Source organism: Tyto alba, unplaced genomic scaffold (genome assembly GCF_018691265.1).
Source record: "Tyto alba isolate M040663 unplaced genomic scaffold, T.alba_DEE_v4.0 Super-Scaffold_48, whole genome shotgun sequence".
Taxonomy (NCBI): domain Eukaryota; kingdom Metazoa; phylum Chordata; class Aves; order Strigiformes; family Tytonidae; genus Tyto; species Tyto alba.
In genome coordinates this window covers 22,411,435-22,431,740 of record NW_024881324.1, presented here as the reverse complement: position 1 = coordinate 22,431,740, position 20,306 = coordinate 22,411,435, and the positions used below count along the sequence as shown (strand labels likewise).

The 20,306-nt window shown below is 38.9% G+C and overlaps 1 protein-coding gene across 14 annotated transcripts in view; it reads right to left on the bottom strand.

Annotated features, from left to right (window-relative positions):
* CDH18 (cadherin 18) overlaps positions 1-20,306 on the bottom strand; it is a 536,769-nt gene that overhangs the window by 260,135 nt on the left and 256,328 nt on the right. The window contains exon 1 of one of the 14 annotated variants that reach the window (XM_042806890.1): positions 7,169-7,230. The exons of 11 other annotated variants lie outside the window; for them this stretch is intronic. The gene's annotated coding sequence lies outside the window, so the exon portion shown is untranslated. Of the gene's footprint in view, positions 1-6,499; positions 6,587-6,752; positions 6,847-7,168; positions 7,231-20,306 lie in introns of those variants that run through there. 2 more of the 14 variants (XM_042806889.1, XM_042806891.1) reach the window with 2 other exon arrangements.

Below are 20,306 nucleotides of genomic sequence, written 5' to 3'. Positions count from 1 at the left end.
TTGCCACTGCTTGAAGGCACTTCTGGCAGGAGGTCACATCATCTGCTCCAGGAACTGTAACCACCTTCCCACCACGCTGCTCCCTGGGGCAACACTGGGGCACCCACCATGTTAATGTACTGTGAGCCTTATGCCTAGGATAGCTGTCCTGAGAATATACAGAATAACAAATAAATCCAGTTTATTTTGGAAACACTAGACCTTGTATGAATCAATTGTACCGTGAATACTTTGCAGTCTTTACCTGACACTGAAAGAAGCTCAACCAGCTAGAAATGTTGAGTACCACTTGAAAACATATGTTTGCCTGCAGATTGTTTTACCACTTTCCAAAACCACTTAGGTTTCTAATACAAAGCTATGCTGGATTTCAAAGTGTTAGTAGTATAAGAACAAACAATACATTTCTTCAGCTCTTTTTTAAAAGAGGTCTTAGATGGCTCACAATTTAAAAAAACTAGGAAAAAAACTCAACATACAATGCTAAATGAAATTATCATTTAACACCTTCTGCATGCAAATTCAAAAATATTTCAGATCTCCCTAGGCTGAATAGTCGAGATGATAACTCTGAGTTCAAATTCCCTCATATAAAAGCAAGAATTTGTGCTTTAATAAACAGCAAATATATAACAAATTTTCTTCATCAGCAAAGTGTGTGGAAACTGCATGTAATAAATGATGTGTAGCTTTTTTTTATGACTCCAGTAAGAAGGCTTATTATTTATTGGAAAGAACAAAATGTAAAACATAAAAGAAATAGTGATTGAGGACTGTAATCCAGACATATATTAGTTTCCTTCTTATTTTTAAATATTGGCACTTCCCATGGGCAGTTAATAGCTGCCATGCTACAGTGCTGCTCATATGCCCTAGTTTTATTTCACCTCTCCGGAAAGCCAAGATTTTACACTTAGAAGAGTCAGCAGTTCACAGGTGCTAATACAATATATCAGTGTTAAAAATACCTTCATACATTCAAATGAAATCCTTCTCACTATTGAGCAAACTAAAGGAGCTACCTCCCTTTTAGTAACTTTTTCCTTCAAATATGCACGAATACATGCATGTGCACTCCAACACCCTCAAAATCAAGAGCAACACTTCCTGTCATGCACTACTGATAAACTATTAAAATTTTTACTAATTATAGGAAGGTTCTCTTCTGAATGAGCACTTGTGCTTTACAGATAGTACAGGATTCACTGGGCAGGGTCTCAAAACTGCTTCCAAGTACCTCAAATGCTTGCTGTACTACTATAGAGATGGTCTCTATGTTACTATTTTTTAAAAAACTAATTACCCTGTCAATTTGAGTACAATCAACAGCAGAACATGACAAAGTTTGACCAAATCCTAGCTAGACATCCAAGCCTGAGAAATTTCACCCCCTGACCCATTCCAAGTGTCAGCTACAGTCTCATTCTAACAACCACCCTATACAGAAATGTTCTCTACAAAGAAAAGACAGAACAAAAATATTTCCTCTGGGCAAGACATAATTATTGATAATGAAGGGCACTTCGTAGCCTCTTGGACCAAAAGATTTTCACTGACAGCTCTCTCACCACCTAATAAGAGTAAGATGTGAATTAAACAGAATTCAAATCCAAATTTATGACTTTGATATAACAATATATTTCTCATTCAGTTAAGTGGTCTAATCATAGAATATTATTCAAAATAAATCATTTAATATAATTATGGAAATGTGCATTCCCATCTGTGAAAATAAGCAGACTTGGCTCAAAGAATAGATCATTGTACTGCCACACGATGTGATCAGTATCTTTTACAAGCTTTTAACAGTACCAAGCATCCTTCTAAAAACGTGAAGTTGGCTGATTTGTAATGCCCAGTTCACTGCCCCTGGCTGATGGGGGGAAACCAGACAAGGACTTGGCAGTCCCCAGTTCCACTTCCAGCTGACTGTCCTATGGAAAAGCAACCCTGTCCTACTGCCTCACTCCTCCCATCTGCTAAGTCAAGACTATGTGACCGATCCCTCTCATAAAGTACTTCCAGGGTTCAATGTTACAGACTGTGTAGTACTACATAGATCAAAAAATCTGTCATCCTTTGAGCCTACTCAGCAGCTAAACACCACACAGTCGCTCACCCACCCTCCCCCCACTTGGGAATGGGGAGGGAATCGGAGGGGCAAAGGGAGACTCACGGGTTGAGATAAAAGCAGTTTAATAACAGTAATAGAACAACACGCGGACAGCAGTATCAACAGGTAATGGACAATACAGCTGCTCACCTCCCGCCTGCTTCCAGCTGGCGATCCGGTACACACAGGCCCCACAGCCACACTCCCAAAAGTGAGAGCCCCTCCCAGCCCACTCCTGCCTTTATATAGTGAGCACAGTGTCACATGACATGGACTATCGGCCAATCCGGGCCCAGCCCTCCAGCTGTGCTCCCCCCGCCCCCGCACACAGGTGAGGGCTCTGGGGCCTGGAGAGCCCCTGGGGTCTCAGTGTGCTGCAGCTCCTCCCGCTGCCAAACCAACAGGAGCTCGAGTCAAGCCAGAACCAGGACAAAATCTCACAGGTTGCTACAGTCTTATGGTAGAAATGCAGCCAGTACCTGGCCTAGCTTGAGTATTTTTATACAACACTTCACAAACACCGTTTAAAATATGTCCATGGAAAGCTAGGTAAGGTGGAATGAGGATGGAAAAACGTCCATGACATAAATATATTCCCCCTTGCAAGAATATTTGCTTAAAAGAAGCAGTTTCATAAAGAATGGGGAGTCAAGTTTGTAACTGTAAAGTAACACTCTGCCTTTTCTATGATAACAAACTCATCAGGTTTGAAGTAACACAACTATATAAATGACAACTGCTATCATGCAAAATCAGAATTCTTACAGGCCTCAGACATCTGTTCAATGTATTTTCATTATACAAGAACTGCAGATGTGCAAATGCCAGCAAGCTGCTTATTAGTTACTTATAGATCTACATGACTATGTTGTTCTAGTTGTGCTCAATGCACAAAGACATTATTTAAAAAAAAAAAAAAAAAAAAAAAAAAAAACAACATCTTCTCTCCCACCCCACCCCCCCCCTTCAAAAAAAAAATATATATACCCAAATAGGAGGTTAGGTTTATGCATGAGACTTGGGGAATTTGAAGGGAGTGTAGTAACTACAGCAAGTGTACTGTTACATCACTCCCTTCAAATCCCCAACTGGTTTCATTTAAATTCCTGTTGATTCTCCACCTGCATATTAAGACCTGTTCAAAAAAGCAACGGTACATTATTTAAATCATCTCAGTATCAGTACTTTGTCTGATACAGCCTGTTTTTGGAGGAAAAAAAATATTCTGCCAGTCTTCCTTCTCCCTTATGGGAAACATGATTTTTTTGGCTCCCAGTTCAGGAGTGTCTTAAAAATTCTTATTTCAGTTCTTGGACTGAATTTTCAAATTCCATGTAGCTTTATTTGCTGGAAATGGAGAGCAAAATTGTGTTTATAATCAAAAGCAATTTACAGAGTAATGGAGACACTAACACTTTAGTATTAGGCTCTGCAATACTTCTTTAAAACAATATTGTACAATATTCATTCTGTAATTATTGTGCAATGTTCACATCATACATGAAGTTACAGAGTGCTTCAGGAACTTGTCTAAGATTGCTTATCAAGCACGTGGTGAAATTAAAGCACTTTACCCTGATTTATCAATGGATTATACTCCCTTTAAACTAGAACACTGTTGACCAAGGTAAATAAGTTTTCTACTATAAGTAATGCTAGTGAGATTTATGTACTGGATTATATAAATCTTTGTAGGCAATTTTGGGGTTTTCATATTAGATCCACTTATGACCTTTGTATATGCATCTCCGTCCTCTAGGAGAAGATGAATAGAATCTCTTCTATGAATAGAATCACTTTCTATTGATTTTTTTTTTTTTTTTTTTTTTTTTTTTGCTATGAATTTCCTCCCCTTCCTGTCATGTCAGTTGCCACCTTTATTTCACATTGTCTACAAGCAGACTGTGCCTCAATGCAGTCATGATGGCTGACTTAGCTTAAACTCCTCTGCAGGACAGGTCTGCCAGAGCTAACTAGCTGTTAACTGTCTGAACAGGAGCTCATGCTGGTCTGCATGGAACAGATGACTCACTGGTATTTAGCTGGTTTGATTCAATGTGATAACACTGATAATTTTCAGCACTTCTTGTATTAACAGAAATGAAGTTCTTAACCAAAGCAGGAGCTTCCAGACATAGAACAGGATTTTTCATACCCTTCAAAATTAATTTATCAGCCTGAGTTGTAGGTTGAAGTATTCTATAAAACCATGTTGAGAAGTAGTAACTCAGTTACTCACACTGTAAATGTGTTTATTTCTAGTTGTTGATAAATATCCAGTCCTTATGAAAACCAGCAATTGAAGTTAAACCAAGTTCAGAGACAAAATGATTTAAAAAAAAAAAAAAAATCACTTTTAAATACAGATTGTTTCTTGAAGGGTATTACATAGATGTTACACACCTCAGGAATGTCAGTAGTAGTACAATAACAACTGTGCGTCTCTGGCATGCACACATGCACTCACATTTATTTTGGATGATGAGGACTTTTATCCCCAGTTGTTTTATAACATTGCATATGTTCACCAAAACTATTACCACGAGCTAGTGCAGCATGCACCAACAAAGTGGTTGAGTTAGAGTCTCTGCATTGCAGGACAAAAACACCAGGCAACAACAATTTTAATGTAGGTAGTAAAAAATGCTGCTCTGAAATTAAACTACCTGAGAAATTACCAGTCAAAGTATAAAAACTTCAACTGCCATTTCGTCCTAATAGCAGGGTCAGCACTCCTAACCTGGTGAAGCCTTATAGGGTCCTCAGCACCTACAAGTAGAAGGAATTTAGTTTTGAATCTCATCTGTAAATGGATCAGTCAGAAGCACAGTGCCCCCTACGCCACTCTTGCACACTGGATCTGCTCCTATTTAAAGGAAAATGCTATCTGACACACTATTTCTCCTGTAATTTTTTAGAGACAGCAAGTAACAGTGAATTAGTCTGTTTGTTTTTTGTTTTTTGCTTTCCATTTGCTTGTCTGTTTTCTAAGTAGAAACAATATCTATCTGAGTCCTTAAATAGAATGATTAGTAATTCTAACTACAAAAGAAAACTATTACAGTGTTTCCATAGGTTCACATTAAAAAAATAGAGCCACACCTTAATTTGCATAGGTTAACTATAATGTACCACATCTTCTTCAGAAAAGTCTGAAATTAAACATTCTGTCAAGGCAGTGGAATAGGTTAGGGAAGCCTTTGGGTTATTTCTTAAATTAGTCTTCTTACCTTTAGAGTTAGACAAAATGCCAAACATATGCCAAACTTTTAAATTAATTCAATATTTCCCCTGGAGACAAACATTTACTATCATCCAGGAGAAGGACAATTATTGCAGAAGGAAGGCTTCAGTGTTTTCACACAATTGTATATGATTGACTGCAGCACAGAAGCAAAGCTTTTGAAATGTAGGAGCTATGCTTAGTGTCTTGGAATGAAAAATAAAATCTTTACCTTGAATAGAGGTAGTGATTTTACCACCTGTGCTAACTGAAGTCATAATTTTACTTGTGTTTTTCATTGCACTTCTTTTGATTATGAAAAACTAATGGGGCATTGATGCTCATGAAACTGGATTTATCCCAAACCCTAATACAAATGATGAACTACATTAATATACAAGAAATGTTCATGCTGCTTTACAGAGACCCACTCGAAGAAATACATGCAGGGGTGTACATTTGCCACATTTCATTGGCTTCTGTATCCTGTCCTCCTTGTATCTTGTCACTCGTGTACACAAACCAGACTCTCTCTTTCACAGGCACACACAGACAGACAGAGAGAGGTTCAGGACTATCTTGTTTTCAAAGACAGATATTAGTGAAGTTGTCCTAAGGAACTCTTTGCTTGCAAAAACACTCAATTCCAGACCACTGGCAGTGCCATTGGTTAAAATGTGGTGTGAAGTAAAAGCACATAGTAGTTTTTGTTCATTAAGAATACCATGGGGGTGGTCTAGGAGGAAATGAAGAGAGGATTCATTTTTGGCTGTGCATTATTTACAGTACCCTTTACACAAAGTAAACTTGGGTCACTGCTTAAGCTTTAAGAAGCAGCTAAAGGTAAATCTGCAAGAGGTCTTTTTTTGCTGCGATTTCAATCCTCAGCTATCACATAATATTATAGACCTGGGAAAAACAAACCAAAACAAAACAAAAAAGAAAAACATGGTATTCAAATATCCAGCCTAGTGTTCTTCACATGCAGTTTCACACGGCATGCTTTTTGTACACAAAAGCGCACATACGGGAGTTGAGCTAAAGAATCTGCCTGACACCACCATTAATATGCATCTGCACATTATTCCCGTAAATTAAGCAGCAGAATTTTAGGTATCACGAACACGGTCACACACAAACACACACACAGAGAGCACCGCTACCTTTCCACGCCTGCATTCTGTGGGTCCTCCTGCAATTGCCTCGGATAAGCAAAAGCGATTCTGCACAACCACAAGGGTAAGGTTTACGTACCAGCGGTAACTTTAAGACAGACAAATTACAGTCTGTGGACCCACTGCGATAGCGTTATTGCACAAAACGTTTTGCACTGCTTAGACGGCTGTGTTAGCAGCACCACTGTCCAGAAATACCCACGTTGCCGCATATTAAAGTGTCATCTTATTGAAACCTTACCTTGGCTGACTTGCCCTAACTGGTGACAAGGCACTTTAATTTATAAGAAGCAAAGGGGGGGGGGGACTTTTCGCGGTGCTGGCGGCACAGCCGCTCGCCGTCCTCAGAGAGGGCCCCCGGCCCCGCGTCCCTCGGCGCCCCCCAGCCCCCCGCCGCCGCTCCTGCGGCGCCGGCAGCCCGGCCGATTGGCTGCGCCGCCCGCCCGCCCCCGCTCCCCGCTCCCCGCTCCCCGCTCCCCGCTCCCCGCTCCCCGCCTCGCCTCCCCGCCCGCCCCCGTCCTTCTCCCCTCCCCGCCTTGTTTCCCCCCCTTCTCCAGCACTTCGGGGCTGAGGCGCTCGGTGGCAGACCCCGGCCGGCCCCGCCACTCGGCAGGACGAGCGATTCATCCCTCCAGCCCTCCCTCCGTCCCTACATACCGACATCACCGGTGCGGACGGGCACAGGCACGTCTTTGTCCGGCAACTGCGCGGCTGCGAAACACCCCCCCACCCCACCAGCCACCCCCCCCCCCCCCCCCTTTTCGTGCTATTGCTGCTGAAGAAGGACGGCTCCGGCTTGGCGACAGCAAGCCCCTAAATTCGGTGCCGGGAAGGGGGGGGCCGGGGGACGAGAGGGCTGGGCTGTCGGGTGGGGTGGGAGTGCAGGGAAGGGGCGCACCGCGGAAAGCGGGCAGTACGGCACTGGTGTGGCAAGCCGGCGGTAAATACTCCTATTTCTGTGCAAAGTCGTCACAGCCGGCTAAACATTCAACTGCCGGCTCGTTCATCAGCCATCCGCATGGTCCGACGGTGGCTGCAAGATTCAGATGGAATGATGCCCTTTAATGCCGCCTTCCAGTCCTGCTGGGGCACTGGAGCTTTCACGTTGGCCACACATCCCCTTCCAGACCAACCCTAAGCCTTAAAAGATTCCCTGCCCTTTAACGCCCAATATTCATATTACTACACCGTAAACAGTAAGTTGATGGATAATTTATGTCCTTTCAGGCTGGTCTGTATCAAGTCAGGCTAGCTCATGCAAAAGTCACTCCAAAATCTGGACCTCATATGACATCTCTACTCCAAATACACCTTATTTGGAGTGAAGATTAATGGTGTTCTCCTGATTTAGGGTTTCAGTAACAGATCAAACGTGTGTCAGCCTCTGCTTATCGAACCTGCTAAGGCAGTGTATTAAAAATGTAATTAACATATAAGTCAAAGCCCTGGCACATACCATTCTGTCCCAGAGGAACCCTGCTCCTGGCCAGCAAGATGCTCGCCCTGGAGGGAGCCATGAAACCAGAGTCCCAAAGCCCTGGCAGGAAACATCAGGACAGGAGAAGAGAAAGCTACTGGTTACTGGTATTATGGGTCAGAAGCAGCATCCGAAGTATAAATGATAGGCACCCCATGTATAAATGATCTAGACTGGAAAAGGAGAGCTGAAAAGAGTAATTCTACAATTTCACATAACCGGAAGGGAAGCCGTTACACCAGATTAGATGGAAAGAACAACACTGCTCACTGAGATCACTTAAATCAAAGTCGGGATAAAATCCAGTGCTGGATTTTGAGAACTTTTCAAACAAAATCACTCTGAGCTGTTCAGCAATACACGTTAAAAATGATTTTGCAAGCAGGGTAGGGAACTGAAGGCAAGAAGCAGCTAGTTGTCTGAATTTGGGAGGTGTAAGCTCTTGGAGGGAATGAAATAGAAGCTGTTTCAATTTGCTATTTATATGTCCTCTGGCTTGCAACTGCAGCACATATGAATCAATGCTTTAATACACATTCTTCAGAACGTTCTCTCTCATGCAACTTCTGTTAGGTTTTGCATAGCTCCAGATTCAGATCTCGTGATCTGGGGGATGGGCTACTTTTATCCAGATGCTTTCACTATTTTACTGCGCTATGGGAGAAGTAAATTTCAAATCTCCTTGTCAGGGAGGTAGCTACATTAGTGGCATGGAGGAAAAAAAAAAAGAGGGAAAAAAGGAATGAAAAGACACCCCTTCCCTTTCATTCTCTGAAGGTCCACACAATTTCACATGAGAAGGGAGTCATGCCAAACCACCCTCCAAAGATGCTGTCCTCGCTGCTTAAAGTGAAAGAGATAAAACATAGGGTTACCTTTCAGACTACCAACCATTGGATGAAGTGTTGCTTAGGTAAAACAACACAAGGATACAGCTGGAAACAAAACATTTTATTTTAAGGTCTTTTTTTTCAGCAATTTCCAGTGAATAAGGCAGAATTATGAATATTCATCCAATACTCAAAGTGTAAGTCATCAACTCATTTGTTTCTGCAATAAGAAGTATGACAAGCAGAGGGAAGTCTTGATGCTCTAGCAAAGCATTTGAAAGGTAAAAAATCTACAGAGTTCTTTCTTCTTTTTTATATATAAAATAAATACATGCATATACATTCATATCTACATATTTCAGAAACTTCTTTCAGGCAGGAGCAAAGAATATCAGTGTACAGAGATTATAACCAGTATTACAAGCTAATTTTTTATAAAACGGCCAGAGATTTTCTTAACAATTTAAAATTATGCCATTTAAAGGAAGACGCTGACAGTTTGAAAAAAAAAAAATAGCTTCAATGAACTCTGACGTCTCTTTTAAGCCTACATTTTAAGACTAAATACTGAGATTTTGTATTACTGATGTTAGGTCAATCCTTTCATAAGTCCGAATGTTAAAAGAATCTAAATTTGTCATAGGGAAAAAAAGCCTCATGAAAAGAACCTCAAAATAAAATTATTGTCTGGGACTGCAACAGTATTGCCAAAGGAAGTCCAGGGAAATTTGGGTATAACCCTTGAAGTCATTGTGTGCGTAGAGTTTACCTTGGGGGTCCAGCAGACTTACACAGTTCTAGCAGTATATCAAAACAAAAAACTTTATTGATTGCATTCAGAAAGTTCCCTTCCTAGACTTGAGAGCTTGTGACAGTGATTACAGGGGGTGGAAAAAATAAGGGGCTTTTTTTGTACCTTCTAATTTGTGGACTTGTATGTTTAAGAGCAATACTGAAAAGGAGGTGGACTAGCTATGAAGGAGCATATATAGCTGTATATATGCTATATATACAAAAAGCTATATACCAAGAGTAACCAAGTTTCTACAGATATATATATTAAAAAAACAACCAACTTCATTCTTTTTCTGCTGTTGAAATTATCTTTGTCAGATAACAGCTCCAGTTAATCTTTTATAGAATATGCCCACAAAACCAGTCTCTCTTTGTTGGTGCTTAATATGCTAAACATGTATTGATCATCTTGCAGGGAACTACTAGAGAACTGATCATTCAACTAACATTCAACCAGTTATAAACAGACTGAGTGGTTCATTAATACACAAAGTAATGAAAAATCCAGGTCACTTATAGATTACAAATTTCCTGCACCCTAGATACATTAAGAATGCTAAAATCGTACTGGGATAAGGATATTGTCAAGTCCAACTCTTCCTTGTTCTTAGGCATGTGCACTCTAATCGCTGCAGTTGAAGAGAATTAGCACAGTTGCTGCCAAGAATCTCAGCTCACACACTGAGAACAACTGTACTGGGAGTTTTCACATTCTTGTTCAAAAGAACCAGGAAATATCCCAGTTACCCCCCTCCCAACAGCAACTTGCCAGTCTTATAAGCAAATTACAAACCGCTTCCCTTATTCCTAGAGAGAAAGGGTAAAAAAAAGTATTCTACCATTGCGTGCCACCAATTTCACAATGCATGAAGAGGAATAACACCACCTCTGAAAACAGATAGCAGTTAACACTGGCTGTACAACTGCTTGTGATTTCTTTTTGTTTTTACTAGATTAAATCATTGGTTTTGTTCTTGGCCACAGTGCATAAGAACCAGTCCTAGCATTATGCCCAAGAACAATGACACTCCTTCCAACCGCTATTTCTCTTCTTACTTGATAAACGTTTTTATTCGCATAGGATTATTAATAAATATTCTTATAATTACTAATATAAGTAGAAAGGAATTTTCTTAAAAGTTTGTATGTGATCTCCTAATGACAGTTCTTTAGGAACTATCATTGAAAAATATTTCAATAAGTGCAATTAACAATTGGTCCTAAAGGGTTTAAAAGTAAAATATGTCAAGCGGGATATAGAAATAAAGTATATCATTTGATGATGCATCACAATTGGACATAATTGACTATTGCTATTGCTATCATTGCTATTTCTATGTAGAAGAGGACCTAAAAGTAATTTAAGAACATATGTAACATAAGAATTAAAATATAATTTTGAAATCAAATGCATTAAAAATAATTGTCGATTTTCTGTCTTTAGACTTCTAATAGAAAATTGTACCAAAATAGACCACAGCATTCAAAATTTTCATTTTTATCCAAACAATATTTTATGATGCAAAATGGCGGGACAGAAATTTCTAACTCTGTCTAACAGATGAACAAACAACTAAGTCATCTTAATGTTCCTGATGAAGACTCTCTAGAGGCTTCTCAGATCACACGTACTATATATTGTATTTTATTTTTTTTAAATTTGGTAATGCACACAAATATTCACAGGGAAGAGGATCAAGACAATTCTTTTTGCATATGGTTTCTCTGAATATTCTTTAAGCCATGTATTTCCTCTGGAAAGTTTAAATAGTCAATTAGAAAAAATTAATTTTTAATACAGCTAAGCAAACTCTACACAATACTAATTGCAGAGGGAATGGCAATGCTGCTGATACTGCCTTGGCTCCTTTTACACTAAGCATCACTGGAGTATTTTCTAATAAAACAACAACAGCTGTTCCTAGATATATGATGCCAATAACAGTTGCCAGTCAGAGAAAACTTGTGATAATATAGTCATTTGCCTTTAGTATTGCATGAAATGACAGGTAAAACATACTGACAGGACTTGGAGAAAACAACATAGTACCTGGAATTTTGCTACCTGTTACCACAAAACTCTGAGCTAATTAGTCTGTCTCCAAATACAGGAAAGCACAGAAAATACATAAAGGGCCACAAAAGAATAGCATGGTGTTTCCATCTCTCAGTCTCTGCATCACAACACCAAGGAAAAACAAGAAGACTCAGCTAAAGGCAGTGAAGTGTTTGACTCGGGCATCAGTAGATCTTTCTGCCCATCCTGTGGAATTTCACGCTAGCATATATAATAGACATCATTCAATCAAGAAACTTGCTTAATTGGGATGTTTCCTAGGAAATCAATATAACTCTGTAACTGTATATAATGCAGTGACCACTGTAAAATGAAATGTTTCCTGGTAACTATATAGGGTTTACATGCAATAGGTGGCATTTTTGTAAGTTTAAACCTGGTAAGGAAACTATCCTGATGTTTCTGAAACTAAAATAGATAAAAATAATTCCTCACAGGACAAGATTCTCTCTGAATTGTTGCAAATTGTTATTTAGATACTCTATTTTAATATATAAACTGATTACAAAGATGGCAGATTTAAAAATACGGAGATTATATTTGGTGGAATTTGATGGCTTTTACAGCTGGTAATGAGATACAGCCTCCTTCCCCACTGTAACAGGAACTTTAATAAATTTTTGCTTAGAGGTGGGTAAATACTAACAGGCAAAATCTCCTGGGACATTCTCAAGAGAGATTTTCATAATACCATCCTAAAGGACATTATTTCGGGGGCGTACTATGTACTTTTTATCTTTACTAAAATAAAGAAATTGTTTCCCTTAGACTCAGCATTCAGTAGGCTAACAGCAGATCAAAAAAGAGAACTCTCAAATGTTACAAGAGGATGATAACATTTCTGTTGAAGTCAGAATATCCTTTCCATTGAAACCATAATGCTGAAACACGCTGCAGCAATGTTAAGGAAAACCTGGGAAATTTTTGATATAGAATCTTCACTGACACTTAGAGGAATCCTCCATGCCTCCCCTGTACTATAACTGCGTGTTGTACCAGCTATACTTTTAATCACTGCTTGCCAACATGAGGATGTGCCCAGATATTGTTTTGATCCTTGCAAAACTGTACAGCATCAACATGTTTAAACATAACAGTATGTGCTCATTGTTTCATGCTCTGTCAGTGGGGACCACTGAGATGAGTCTGGCTTCCTCTTCCTTATCCCCACACCTTCATCAGGTATTTATACATACTGGTGAGACTGCCCCAAGGCCTTCTTTTCTCCAGGCCAAACAGCACCAGCTCTCTGCTTTGCCTCATATGATGGATGTTCCGATCTGTTAATGATCTACATGGCCCTTTGCTGGACTTGCTCCACTACCTGCACGTGTGTCTTGTATTGGGGAGTCAAGAACTGGACTCAGTACTCCAGATGAGTCTCACCAGGTCTGAGGCAATGGATGACCACCCCTGACCTGCTGGTAATGCTCTTCCTAAGGCAGCCCAGGATACCGCTGGCCTTCTTTGCCACCATGGGACAGATTTGCACTATATTTGTAGTTGTTATATTATGTAATTATATTAAGAACTAACATATGACTGAAGTTGAATTTTGAAAATTACTGAACTATTTATCAGAGTTCTTAGTTGCTGAATCACCTACTCTTGCAGGACAACTGCATTTAGTACACGGTTGTAAAAGACAATTAATGCCTAATGCCGGTGCTTCTATTAACTGAATTAACCTAGTTTCTGATTACAACAGGAAAAAGAATAAATCTGAGTAGATTTCTGAAAGAGGAAGAAACTGAAGGGAAGTGATATAAAGGATAAACTTCTTGGTCAGTTCCAAATTCCAAAAGCTTGGATTGACAGCATTTTCATTTAGAAGTGTCAGAGAAGAAAACAAGGTTAAAGAACACATAGTGTAGTCCAGAAGGGTAGCCTTAGTGCACTGTAGACGATGGGGATTCTCCCCCACTAAGGGCCACTGTGTCGACACAGCATCCTTCCTGTTATGCGGTGCCAGGCCTGGTGTGCTAGTATGTTCCCCTTCAGTGAGCTTAGCACAAGTGGGAAATTGTAAGATTTTAATGAAGCTTTTAAAATTCCAGTGGAGATAAATCTCTGATATCACCAAGGTAAAAGCCTCCCCCCACTTTGTACTCCTCTAGCCAGGCAATGAGATAGCTGAAGAAATGGAAACAACAGTTAGGAAACAAACTGATTCTTATTCTTGTTTTCACATAAAGAAACACTTCAATTCTACCAGGCAACCACATGCTCCCATTTAGAAAATGTCAACGAATGCCATTTACTTAGATTTTAAAAAACTAAAACACCTAGTAGTATGCTTCTCAGGATGTGCTTTTCTTCTGCCATTTACTTATTACTGCTCATTAGAATTCTTTAGAATTAATAAAAATTAAGAATATCACTTGTATGATCTGTTCCATAGGCCAAATAAGCAACAAGAAATAACCTCATTCTAGATGGTGGCAAACAATGAAGCAGAGACATATGTTTGTTCTGTTCCCCAAGCACAAACAGAACACAGAGTTTCCCTGACTAATAAATTTACTTTCATTTTAATTAAAACAGAACATTTAGTTACATTTCCTCTGTTCTGTCACAAAAATAAATAGATTAATGGTAGCAGGGGAAAAAAAGACAACATTTTCTTTAGTGCCCAAATTATACATATAATCGATTACTAGCCATCTGTTCATTAAAGGTGTAGGAAAGACACATCATATAAAGCCCTTTTCCCATAAAAAGGCTTGCTAAAGTACTTTGCTTTTGATCCCATATCTTCCAAAATGAAATAAGTTTTTCATAAGGTAGAATTTGTCAGTTCTCTTTTGTTATAACATACTCTTCTCATTCTTTCTACCATAAAATCAAAACTACTGAAGAGTGGCTCCTTCTGAGGAAACAATCACAATGGAAACTCCATAGCTTCTAACCAAGAATGAACAATTAACCAAAACAAGACAAAAGACTCTACTCACTCTCTCTGATAGTAAGTCTAGAGACTGAAGTTTGATTAATGCATATGGTCCAGGAAGGTACAAGTTTTGCTCTAAGGGATTCAAGAAAATTATTATCAGCCACTTCCCTTGGTAGTTTATTCCAATAGTTAATGGCTCCTGTATTTGGTAATCTTCATTCACTGGCTTTCCATAGTTTTTTAAAAAAACCTGTTCAATCTACTGATAAAATGTCCCATCCTTCTGATCTCTTATTCTTTCAAACCTGTTATAGTTATGTAGGTAAATTGAAGAAATGCAAAATGGGGCAGGATGCATCCAGCAGCATTGAGTGGAGTGACTGCCATCACTGGGGAGATAGTCTCTGCTACCTACTAAACAGAGGAATTCCTCCAGCAACTGAAAAATGGCAAACCATGTCCATCTTCCAAAAACAGTAAGGAGGAAGAGCCACAGAACTACAAAGCTGGTTAGTCTTACCTTAATCCCTACCAAATTTATAGAGCAAATCCTCCTAGAAAAGATTTCCAGACTCATGGACAGCAATAACCTGATGTGGAATAGCAAGTGTGGATTTACCAAGAGCAAATCCTACTTGACCAACTTGTCTTCTGTGATGAAATGACCAGATGTAGACCAACAGAGCAATGCAAATATCTCTCCTTGACTCCAGCAAGGCTTTCGACAGCCTCCCACAGTATCCTCATAGCCAAACTACAGACTTATGGGTTGGATGGACCACAAGGTAGTGGGAGTCTGACTGGTAGTATAAGACTCCAGGAACTATGTTTCTTGAGTCAATATTGGTCCAGATACTATTTAGCATCTTTGTCAACAACACGAACAGTAGGGCAGTATGCAAGTTGACAGATGATCCCACATTGAAGGGAGTAGTTAATGCACTGGAGGGATGGGATGATACTCAGAGAAACTCCAACAAGCTGTGGTATGGCCACTGAGGTGGTTTGGATGCTGGAAGATTTGATATACACAGAGAGGTTACATGGGCTGGGTCTGTTCTGCCTGAAGAAGAGAGAGGAGATGAAGCAGGGATCTAATAGCAGTCTGTCAGTACCAAAAAGGGAGCTGTAGAAGAGACAAAGCCAGGCTCTCCTGTGAGGTTCACAGCAACAAAATGGGACAGTGGTGACCAGTGGCAAAAAAAGGAAACTCCCAGTGGACATAAGGAGGCAGCTTTTTACAGGGAGGGAGGTTAACCACTGGGACAGGTTGCTTCAAGACATACTACATATTGATTTTCAAAATATTTGAAGATTTTCAAAACTCAATGAGCCAAAGTACTAAGAAATCCAAGTTGATTTTGAAGTAAGACATGACTGGAGGAAGTCTTCCAATCTAAATATTTATTTGAAACTACAAAACTGAGCTAGATATCTTGAAAACAGACCAGTTCTTTCTTTTTACTTTCCTGTATTAATAATAAAAATATTCTCCAAGTTGGGCACCTGCAATATCTCTGCATTCAAGAGAGTCACACAACAGAATAGCCAGTCTCTTATTTCTCATGCGGTAAAAAATTCTTTTCTCAATTGGCTATGCTGAAGACCAACAAGTGAAATTCTTGGCTCTACATAATCAGCAATGAGAAAAAGAAAAAAAAAATAGCAGAAACTTCCATTTATTACTAAAAACACCAAACGTAGCTATATGCATGCAGAGAACAGATCTACACAATAAGCACTGGTTTTACAATATTTGGTTTTGGTGTAGCAGAAAAGCATGATCTAAACCCACAACAGTACTTAAAACTATGACCGATAAGAATTATGATTGATAAGGAAGGACTATGACTGATAAGGAAGAATTAACAGAGTGATCTTTAAAGATTTTAAAAAAATATTTAAAACATATTTAACAGTAAGTTTTTCAAAGCTAAAAGTTTATTTAGTATTTCCTTCCAGTCCTATATAATATAGGATTATAGATTACTGATCCCTTCTCATTCTTCTAAATGCTTCAGTAAAAGTGCAAGTTCATTGCTGTAAATGAAAACTCAGTATCCATATGCATATATTAATGCATCTAACATTTCACTACTTATATTTTAACACTTGCAGTATGTGGATTGGTTTATGTTCAGATGATTAAAGTTAATACTAGTTAATACTAATTTCAATTAATATTAATTTGATTTGCATAGTACATTGTACCACATCTAAAAATATTTTTATCAGTGGCATTTAATGGAATCAATACATCACCATAACCGAAATGAATAGAGAAAAATTGATCTCCAGCATTGTCCTGTTCTGTCCCAATGCAATATCTGTATTAATAAACAGATATTATTCAATTTAGAGGTTTATTTCCATGACCAAGACCTAAGTCCTTTAATATCCCTTTTAATTAATAATGTATTTTATAATTTAATTGCTTGCACTGTAGTGCATGCTTTGTAACCCTATCCATTGTAAAAGGTTCGTAAGTATCACCACAGTTGGAAGATAAACCACTCTTTAGCTAATGTTACAGTTATTAACATGCTTCTGTTACTTTTATGGAAATATAAGTCCCAAGAGCCTTTTACAGAATATACATTTTCAAAAATAGTTAGGGGACAACTCGGACTTTTCCGTCTGGAAACAGCAGAATGTTTTCTCTAAAATGCTCATACTGCTAAGAAGGAAAGAGGATCCAGAAGCGGAAATACTGCTTGAGAGCAGCTGCCTTCCAAGGCTGTCCAAACTTTTTCTGAAGCCTAGAGGGGGAAGCCAGAGGACGTGCTAGGTGCAGCACCCAGCTGCACTGGAGCGATCCTGAGGGGCACTGTGGGCAGGCACCTACCCAGGAATCGGGCAAACTGCATGTGTTACACCAGCCACCACAATCTAACCCAGCAGTAGATACACACAATCAAAAGAAACCTGAAGACCTATAACCTGTGTTAGGGGTTTATACTTGCAACACAACCATCTGATACATGGAACTTTTCTTCTTTTTTTCTTTACTATTTTTTTTTTTTTTCCCTCCAAGATTCATTTGTTACCGTGCGCAAAATCTCTTAAGAAAACCTTGCTGAGTGAGATTTACTAAGTGAGCCCAGCAGCACAACAGGACAGGGAAACATGAAGTTCTTAGCATCTCTGATGGGTGAGCAACCACTGGGGACAGTGTGTGGGGGGGAACGTAAGAGAAGGCAAAGCCATCTGGCTTTCAGACCAGCAAAGGCTAGCTTCAGAATTGACAGATATCTTAGCTTTAAACTGCTGATAGTACTGATAAGCATTCATATAAATGGATGAATTTTAAAGTACTGCAAAATTCTACAGTCCCCTTAAAAAGTCTTGGTAAAACTTCGACAAGAGTTAGGAGAAGGATTTTGAGAATTTTTTGGAAAAAAAGTCTAATTTCTTTCACTACACTCTTCTTTTCCCTCAAACAAAACCAGCAATATATAATGCAATACATCGGCAGATAAAACCAAACACTAGTACCTGATACAGTTAACTATTTTATTGTTAAAGTTACCATCATTTAAATATCTACAGTATCTTAAATGCAATTAAAGCATAGTAGTAACTGCATAGTAATCATACATAGAAAAATCTGTAAATGCAAAAAACACAGAAGAGTTTTTAAAAATGTATATTTTTTTCTGTCGTGGTTTGGGCCTGGTCAGCAACCAACCACTGCAGCTGGTCACCCTCTCTTCCCCCTCCCCACCTGGGAATGGGGGAGGGGATTAGAGGGGTAAAGGGAGACTCGCAGGCTGAGATAGGAACAGTTTAATAATGGCAATAAACCGAGAACAATGATGATGATAGGGGGAAAACAAAAAGAAATATATAAACAGGCAATGTACAGGGTAATTGCTCACCACCCGCTGACCAATATCCAGCCCGTTCCCGGCCAGCGACCCCGAGATACCAAGATCCCACAATCTCAATCCCGGAAGCGAGAGAGCCCCTTCCCAACCACCCCTCCTTTATATAGTGAGCATGACGTTCCATGGTATGGAATATTTCATTGGCCAATTTGGGTCTGGTGCTGTGGCCATGCTCCCTCCCTGCTCCCTGTGCCCTTGCATATGGGCAGAACATGAGGAGTCGGAGAGTACTTGAAGTCTCGGTAGCAGCTGAAAACATCAGTGTGCTATCAGCATTCTTCTCATACCAAACCCAAAGCTAAATCCAAAACACAGCACTCATCTAGTCCCTGAAAAGGAATATTAACTCTGTTTCAGCCCAAACCAAGACAGTTTCAAAATGATTCACAATAATACCTGAAAACCAGGTTTCCTTCTCAGTTATACTCAAGACAAATGTTAGTTTTATTTGGTAGTGGAAAGAAAGCCATTCATCTGCATACTGCAGTAGGTTCTGGTTTTGAAATTGCAATCTCCTTATTTATCTTCTAACTTTAGTGTTGTATTGAAATAATGTCTTATATATTGCATAGATTATCAGAACAGCATCCCAGGCCTTCATTGCTGATACTATCCTGTAAAGCATCTAAAAACTTTATAAAATAGTTCAAACTATAAAAAAAAAAAGGTGAGAAATTATGTTTATTGATGCATAATATGCCAGAATTTAGAACTATTAAATTAATGACTCATGGTGGTCTACTGTGATTAAAAATTGTTGAATGACTTTAAAAATGGACAGTATTTCATGATGTCAGGGAAATATCAACAAATAAGCAGCAGTCATGACTGATTATTTTTAGAGATTAAAATCTCATTAATGCCTCAGAGATAGCACCTTTTTTTGTGCACATTAAAGTGACAACCCATGTGGCTCTTAGGTAACTGAAAAACATTTATTGGAAGAAATTTCTGGCTTACCTTAAAATAGAGAAAATATCTTTATAACATGTTTCAGGTTTCAATACGTTTTAAGCACTAGTCTGTCTTTTCAGCTAGCACATTTTCCGTGAAGAGTAACATGTTGAACTAATGTTTTGAGTGAGAGGCTCTAGAGACATAATGATCAAACTGCTCTTAATTGACAGTGTTTAAAAGAACAAAAACATACTGGAATGATTACAGAGATTACATTCCTGACTTGCCCGATAAATTGCATATAACTGCCAATATAGAATTTCTAAAATTTTAAAAAATAAGAGTCTAGTCAGTGTCAAAGATATCATCATCAGAATTTAAGACACTCTCCATCACGTTTCATAGTTGTCAGCTGAAAAAAGCACAAACTTCAACATATACCCTTTTGCTCTTATAGAGGCAGTCTGCAGATAAACTCTCCAAAATCAGTTTATTTATTTCCTCTGATTAAGGAAGAAGGTAAAACACACTACAAAATCTCTAATTATGGAATTCTTATTTCTACAGTATCTATAGCTTCATTATCACACAGTCCTTCTTTCCGTCTTCCTCCCTTGGTGGAATTCTTTGGTTTCTCAGAGGATCAGGGTATATTTGGTACCTCTTGGACTCCACTGCTTAATAGCAAATTTGAGCTTCAATATCAGATTCTTTAATGGAGCTCATGGTCATGATTTTTATCACGTTTTAGAGTTTTTTATTTTGTTTTGGTAATAAAACAACTTTTTTTACATTCGACTTATTTCAATGCTGTCATGGACCAGAAAAGAGACATGCACTTTTACGAGACTGATGCTGTATGCAGTTTTAGTTTTTGTGATCATAATACCAGATTAGTCCCAAGATTCTGTAAATATTCATATGTATGGCATAACTATT